This window comes from Heterocephalus glaber, unplaced genomic scaffold (assembly GCF_053883595.1).
Source record: "Heterocephalus glaber isolate CG9 unplaced genomic scaffold, H.glaber_assembly_v1.0 deba00001444, whole genome shotgun sequence".
Lineage (NCBI taxonomy): Eukaryota > Metazoa > Chordata > Mammalia > Rodentia > Bathyergidae > Heterocephalus > Heterocephalus glaber.
The window spans coordinates 18675214-18683334 of record NW_028258297.1 but is presented as its reverse complement, the minus strand read 5'-3'; the positions used below and the strand labels follow the sequence as shown (position 1 = coordinate 18683334).

Genomic DNA, 8121 nt, shown 5'->3' with positions numbered 1-8121 from the left:
GGCCCAGAGTGAAAGAAAATACATCAGAAGTCACTTTGGTCCGGTAGTATGATGGAAGTCTCCCTGACCAAATGCTGTTAGCATTTGTTGCAGACTTGGGAATATAAAAGAATAAAATATAGAAAAAAATTTTGGAAACAAAATATAGATGCCAGACTTTATTTTGCCAAATAGGGAAATTCCTCCTGCTGTCTAATATCACTCTTATTTTATAAAAGTGAAGTCTTTAATATGGAAGGAGTTATTTTAGCCCAAGGCCAGTGCTTTAAATCCAGTATATTTGCAAGTAGGAAACCTTACTACATTGTCCTTTTTCTTTTCGTCCCTTGACTAAGGTGTGGTTTCATCATAGATCTTCCAATTTGCATGCTAGTGTTTGGGACATGGTGCTGAAATTTCAGGGCAAGAGGGTCTTAATATGCAGAGGCCAAGAATGGGATTAAGAAAAGCGCTTTGGCAAAGGCATAGGATAGAGCATCAGGGTAAGAGATGAGAGCTGCTGCTTTAGGCAGATTCCAGTTCCCAGTGGTGTAAGGAAGATCTGCCTGCTTTCCACTTCCATCCTCTGACGTGGGTCATGCAGTGCTCCTTCATCTTATGGCCATTCCTTTTGGAATGTGAGTCCTTCAAGGTCCATGGTCAGGGCAGGAGAGAAGTGGAGTTGGCTGTCAACTGTGTCAATCTAGAAATGATGCATTTCATGAGCAGAAGCCCACAGTCTGATTCTTACTGCAGAGGGCCTGGGGAGCGTCCATGCTCCTGGTATCAGTGAGGCCACAGTGGCTGTCATGGTGGGGAGGCAGGAGGAGCAGCACTCGGTCTGGGATCATACACAAGCATGGAAGGGAGAGGAGAGGTAAGAGTTAGCAAAAAGTCAAGGCGGGCATGGAGCCAGCACTTTGGAAGGCTGGGCCAAGAGGATTGTGAATTTGAGTCCAGCCTGGGGAACTTAGTGACTTAGTGGAAACCTAAGTCAAGATAAAGAATAAGGAAGCCCTGAGTTCAGTTCTCACTACTGAAAAAAAAGCTACAATTACTTCAGGAAGAACTGAAATTAATTCTAGGTTAAAAAGTTTAAGCAATATTATGATACATTAACTTTTTTTCTTTCTCCTTATTTCAGTTCTGGAGATTGAATCTAGGGCCTTCCCACTTAGCTACATCCCCAGCCTTAATTTTTTTTTTTTAATTTTAGAAGGAGAAAAAAGTTGTGGTAATCCAGCCTGGCCAATGTATTTAAAAGTGTACCTTCATTTAATGTAATTGGTTTATATGTTTTATGTTTTTTGGCCAGTTAGTCTAGCTGGCTGTTAATCTGTGTTTATGATAATTAACTTCATGGACTTATAAAATAAATAAATCTGACATTGGCCAAAAAATTTTTTTTAAAGAGGGAGGTTGAGAGGAAGGGGAGAAAAAAAGGACTGAGATGTGTTTTTGGATATACGCCAGTTCCCCACAATGAATGCAACCATTATGTGGTGTGAACACGAGCTAATAAAAATTAAAATATATATGTTTTAAGATAGGGTCTAAGTTACGAAGTTGCCCAGCTGGGCTTGAACTCACAATCCTCCTGCCTCAGGTTTCTAGAGCGCTGGCATTACAAGTGGCCAGATCATTCTGGAAGAACATGTCGTTACTCTGGGAAGTAGAGGTCAAAAGAGACAGCACCATAAACAAGCGCCTTAGTGATTCTCAGGTTAGATCGAAAAGAATTGATGAAAATTCTTGGCGACTGCTCGGATACAGCAGAACAAAGAGATCTAAAGAGAGAAAGCCGTAGAAGACAGTTCCCTCTTGTCTCAGAGATTGGGTGGAGGAGAGTGAATGAAATGGAGCATCTGATGGCGAGTGTCGAGGAGTTGGGGACAGGCGCTGGGTTCGCAAGGAGCTGGCCGAAGCCCTGGAGCTGAGGAGCTCTGAGAGGATGGAGTGGGGGACACAGGAGAAGGCGGAAGAGCAAGAGCTGCACACAGCACATTTTGGCCCTGGTGTTAGCAGAGAGGGGAGAGAAATCTGAAACAGGAAGAAGCCAGAGGAGGGAGAAGCGGAGCCCTCCTGATCTGTCTCGGTCACTGGCATCATCAGCCTGTGGCTGGAGTTCAAAGCCAAACACAGGCTGACAGGCATCATATTAAATTTGTGATCTGAACCTCAAGTAAGCAGGCGGGCTTCCTGGAACTCTTCCCGAAGCCTCCCTAGTGAGTTACTACCCCACTTCCAGGAGGACGATTTTAACACTCTCTGCTCTCTTGTTAAACCTTCAGCGCTCCTTCCCCCTCCTGGCTCCTGCCTGGTGATTTTGGATCTTATGCCATGGAGGAAACGGAGCAATAGGAAGAGAACGTTCTCATTCGTCCCTACCACGTATACCTGGTGGCCAGATTTACTCATCTGGTTCTTTTCTGCAACTATACTTTCCCCTTTCCTGCATCATCCTTTCCCCCTGTCTCTTGGATGTCTCTATGAGCCCATAAGTGAGTGGAGGCATCACACATCATAGAAAATTCTAGAACTTTCTAGAAGCAGCTCCCATCTTTGAAAGTTCTTTCTAGAGTTGCCACCCTCCTCTAGGTTTAATTCATGTCTCTGTTCCTCCTCACAGAAAAACTCCTCAGCAGGATTCTTGACTCTTGGTGGCCTCTGTTTCACTCTAAATAGTTCTTTGCTCACAGTCTGCTGAGGGCACCTTTGTCGACATCAGCTGTGACTTTCACCTTGAGAAACCCGGTGGTCAGCTCTTGGTACTCAACTGACTCGAACTCTTAGAAAGTTTGGACAAACTTTATCTTTCCTGCCTTGTTGAAATACCAGCCCTAGAACACCTAACAGTATGGTTTTCTCCCAGCTGGCCCTTCCCTCTTGGTCGTTTTTACTAGCTCCTCCAAATTCAGGGGGTAACACAGGGCTCAGTCTTTGGACCTTTCTCTTTCCACACTTGGTCCCTGGGTGATTTGTCGTGGTTATAAATACTATCTAGGTACACAGGACTCTCAAGTTCCCTCCAGTTCTGACCTTGCCTTTGAGCTTTATACTTCTATATCCATTTGCCTTTTTGACATCTGTAGTTGAGTGAGTAATAGACATGTAAGCCCAAGTGTCCAAGACAGAAACATTGGGCCCTCATTGCCATACCACTTCCTAGCCCTCTCAGCCTCTCAGCCTTCCATAACCTCTGGACCACGAGGCCCGGCACGACCTCATCTCTAACCCTCTCTCTCTCTGCTCCCGCTTTGTGCACCTTGCTGCAGCCACTCTAGCTTCCTCCTGTTCCTCAGAGAATCCAAGGACAAGCCAGGCACTTTGGCACAGGCCTGTAACCCCAGCATTTGGGGAGGCTGAGGCAGGAGGATCACAAGTTTGGGCAGCGTAGTGTTTTATTAAGACCTTGTCTTAAAAGGGGCTGGAGAGTAGCTCACACACACACAGAGAACCCAAGGCTCGCTGTCTGGCGTGGTAGCCTTTGATTGGTGTTCCGATGCCTTACTTTCTCCCAGATACTGAGGGGCTCATTCTCTCTAGAGCTTCATCATCAAACATCACCGGAGAGAACGTTTCTCGACCCCTCACCTCATATTCCCTCACTACCCAAGCTTGCGTCATATGCTAATTTCTTTCCCTTTTAAGGTTCCATCTCCGACACTGGGGTAGAAGATCCCTGAGGCCCGGATGAGTGAGACTGCTCTGCTTTCCTCAGCTGTGCCCCAGGGCCCACTGCCTTCCTCCCAGACAGCTCAGGGGCCCAGTCTGTGAGCATGGCCCGTGTGCACAGGAGGAAGGCCACACACGCATGCTGCAAGAATGAGTGACTGACTGAATGAATGAGCACGTTTTGCTGGTTAGAGCCTGCAGGCAACAGTGAGTAGACTGGACCATGACGACCCACAAGTGTTCCACCTTCGGCACAGATGTGCTGACCGGGACGTTGAGATTTCACACAGCCTCCAGCTTCGCCGTTTTCCACTCTTCCCCTCTCTCCCCAGTCTCTAACCCCTCCGCATTACCTCAGGCAATTCGCTTTTAATTTTCCCCCTTGATCGCGAGAATTGCGCGACTTGAGGAAAAAGACAGTAAGAGTTAGAGCTCCTGCTGCCCTCTAAAGGGCAGATCGGGTAGGAGGGCTGCCTTGGCGGCAGAGGGAGACAAGGTTGGGAGTTTCCTCAGCGGGAAGCCTGTCCGCTCCAAAGCTCTCCTTTGCTTTGGTGACTTGAGGAAAGGAGGTTGGTGGGTGATTAGCTCACGTGTCTGCAAGAGGTGAAGGCAGGAAATCACGTCGGAATCTGCCTTTTTCCTCTGCTTTATTTGCAGTGTGGTGCATGACTGTGTTTGTCTAAGGAGAGAAGTATTATTATTTTTTTCTCAGAGAAAAGATTACAAAAAATGTTAACAGTGGTTGTTCTTGGGTGATGTAAATGTCATACCCTTCCCCACTTTGTCCTAATCCTGAGTATCTTCAGAATGGTCAGATAGTACTTAAATGATTTAAAAAATAATTTGATGTTTAAATTAAAAGGTTTTTTTTCTCAATTTTAAAAATTAGCATATTCGACATATGTAGTAAATACATTCACTGTTGGGGAATTGGTATGTAGCGCATCTTGATCCTTTTGACTTCAATGAAGGAAGGGAGTAAAGTTGTTCTAGGAAACCCAGGCCCTGGGAAGATCAAATTAAAGACATCCTTGATCAAATCCAGAACCTATTATGTTGAAGAGCTAATATGATATTTTGTATTTTCTTTCTTTAAAGAGGCCTCTATCCTAGGTTCAACTTAGAAAGAATACAAAGGCTTATATTTGGAGAAATAATTCATTTGATTAAAATTGTGCATTCGAATGAATAAGCAAAATTCAAAAAAATAAGAAGTTGGACAGTTCAGTAAGTCCTGGGAGGGAGAAGCAGCCTCAGGACGTTCATGGGACTGTTGTAGCTTCACAGCAGGAGAGGATGGGCTACAACAGCACCTGCACAAGGGGCAGGGAAGGCCTGAAAAACAAACAAACCCAAACAAAAAAAATCAAAGTGAACGTACCCATGTACAAGAGGTACAGCCCAAGCAGACTGAAGGTATACTGCATCAGCTCCTCTTGGCGAACAAAATCACATGAGCTGGTGGAAAAAATTGCTCTTAAACTAAGAGATATCATTGTGTAGATTAGCAGGAGCAATTCTGAGCCTGTTTTCACTACAAGTGTTTTAGAAAATAAGAGCAGCCTGGCTGGGATATATGTCCACCTCAAGAAAGAGAACTGTCCAACATGTGGCTTGAAAACTTGGTTCCAGTTGTAGAGTACTTTTTTGCTTGTTTGTTTTAATGATTAAATTTATTTCAAAAGTACTTATAAATGAGTGTGACATGACTAAAGCATTTACAGTGAAGTTTTCAAATAAATCATTTTAATACCTACCTCTTTATAGGATAACAATAGCATTACTATGGTAGTATTTGTTTTGTTTTTATCAATATTAGTTATTTTCAAGATTAATTATTACTAACAAATAATGAGTTTTAGTACAAGTAGAGTATCCTTTATCCAAAATACTTGGTGGTGCTCACCTTCTAATCCCAGTACTTGGCAGGCTGAGGCAGGAGGATTGCTTCGAGATTGAGGACAGCCTGATCTACTATGGAGTTCAAGGCCATTCTGAACTACACAAGACTCTGTCTCAAAAAAGCAAACCAAACCAAACAAACAACAAAAAATTGGAAGCAGAAGTATTTTGGAATATGTACATATACAGAATGTGTTATTTTTTGGATGGAACCTCAGTCTAAGCATGAAATTCATTTGTTTCATAAATACCTTATGTACATAACCCGAAGGCAAAAATAGTGTATTTTTCATGATGTTGTGCATGAGTTATAGTTGCATGGTGTACAATTTTCCACTTGAGTAATCACATTGGTGTTCCAAGTTTTGGATTTTAGAGCATTTTAGGTTTTTGAATTAGAGATGTTATGCAAGGTGTGGTCCCAGCACTCGGGAGGCTAAGGTAGGAGGATTTCTGGAAATTTGAGGCCAGCCTGAGCTACACAGTGAGCTATATAGCTACATAGTGCTAGTTCAAGGCCAGCCTACAATGTGAGACCGTATCTTTAAAAAAAGAAAAGAAAAAAAATAATTAGAGATATTAAGTCTGTACTATACCAAGGCAAGGTAGAAACAGGATTTTATTTTTTTGTACTGGGAATTGAATCCAGGGCCTTCACACTGAGCTACATTCTAGTGTAACTTTTTAATTTTTATTTTGAGACAGGGTCTGGCTAAATTGCTAAATTCCCCAGGCTGGGCTTCAACTTGCAGTCCTCATGCCTCAACCTCCCAGAACGCTGGGATTATGAAAGTGTGTCACCAAACCCAGCTCAAAACATAATACTTTTTAAAATTATTTTTTATTTTCTACTCACTATTTTATGGTAGAAAATATCTGATATTAAATGTTCCTATAGGCAAATAATTTGTACTGCAGATGTTTTTTATTTTCCTGACATCTACATTATACAACTCTAATCACTAAATTCTTCCTCATCACTGAAGTATGTGCTCTTCTTCATCCTTGGGCGCCGCGAATCCTCTGATGTTGAGGGGCCTGCTGCACTGGGTTTCCATTTGTTCTGTTCTTCAATCTTGGCTTGCTGGGAGGCGTTGGCTTGGCTGAGATTGTCGAGAGCGGGGTCTTCCCCTTCGTCTTCACTTTCTGCTACGTTCTCAATTTCTTCCGGTTCGGCAATTTTCTTTTTCTTCTTTTTTTCTTTCTTCTTTGGAGGCTCACGTTCTCTGAGCATGTTTTTTGGACAGGCATAACTTAAGTGTCCACTTTCCCCACATTCATAACACTTTGATTTATCAAAGTAGTTTCGCCTTCAGATGAATTCAGCTGCTCTCCCATTGTCAATAGCAATGCTTGCCTTTATCACTCTACCAAACAACTGTTTGTTGTTTATGGCTCTGGTGCAGTTTTGTGCAGAGTCTTTATCCAAAAATAATATAAATGCAACTCCTTTGCTCTTCCTCGTATCTTTGTCTTTCATTATAGTAACCTGTACAACTTTGCCATACTTGGAAAATATCCGATGTAAGTCGTTGTCAGGGAGAAGGGCAAGTTGGACACATACACTGTGCTCTTACTTGGAGCCAAGCCACCACTCATTTCTTCAGGGACGGCGGCCCCGGCGCAGCGGGGCTTCAACCCTGACTTTTCCTGGACCCTCGAAGCGGCCTGGGCATCCCGTGCCTGGGAGGGGTCGGCGCAGAGCCCTGGGATCGCGGCAGCGGAGGGGCCCTGCGCGGTTCACTTCGGTCGGGCCACACTGGCGGGCGCTGTAGAGTACTTTTTGAAAGAAAATTTGAGATGATTTACATTATGAGCTGAGGTTGGAATTACTGAGTTACTGTGTGTCAGGAACTATCTGAACGGCCTTGCAAATGTTATATTAGCTAATGTCCCAAACCCGATCTAAGTGCTATTCATATAATATTAGAACAGTAGCAGTGACCCCCAAACCAAGGAACCCCGTGTAAGTTATATTACAAATTCATACAACTACTGCAGAATGTGTGTACAGTACAACCTGAGTCTACAAGTTTAGCAACCACATTGTGTGACACCAACTAGACCTTATGATAGACCCTAAGTGGACCTTGTCACTTTAACCCCTAAAGGAATTTTGATAATGCTTTTATATGCTTACATACTTTTGTTGACATCTAATTTTTCATAAGTTAAACATTTTATAGAAGATATACTATGTGTTTTAAAACACTCAAAAGGTTTGATTTTCACATATTAAAATAGCCATCATTTCTTTTTAAACTGAAATTTAATTTTAACTGGCACATAAAAGTTGTAGATATTTATGGCATGCTGTATAATGTTTTGCTATATGTATGCTTTGTGCAATTTTTTTTTTTTTTTTTTTTTTTTGGTACCCAGGATCGAACTCAGGACCTTGTGCTTGCGAGGCAGGCACCGGAACCACTGAGCTAAATCCCTGGCCTATGTGCAATCTTACATCAGGTTAAATATATCCATCTCCTTAAATCATTTATCATTTATAGTAAAAACATTCAAAATCCCATCTTTTAACTCTTTGAAATATACAATATATAGCCGTGA

The 8121-nt window shown here is 42.8% G+C and overlaps 1 pseudogene; it reads right to left on the bottom strand.

The window, feature by feature from the left end:
• Positions 1-6462: 6462 nt before the first annotated feature.
• On the bottom strand, positions 6463-7224 carry LOC101705507 (zinc finger CCHC-type and RNA-binding motif-containing protein 1 pseudogene; annotated as a pseudogene).
• Between the last annotated feature and the right edge of the window lie 897 nt (positions 7225-8121).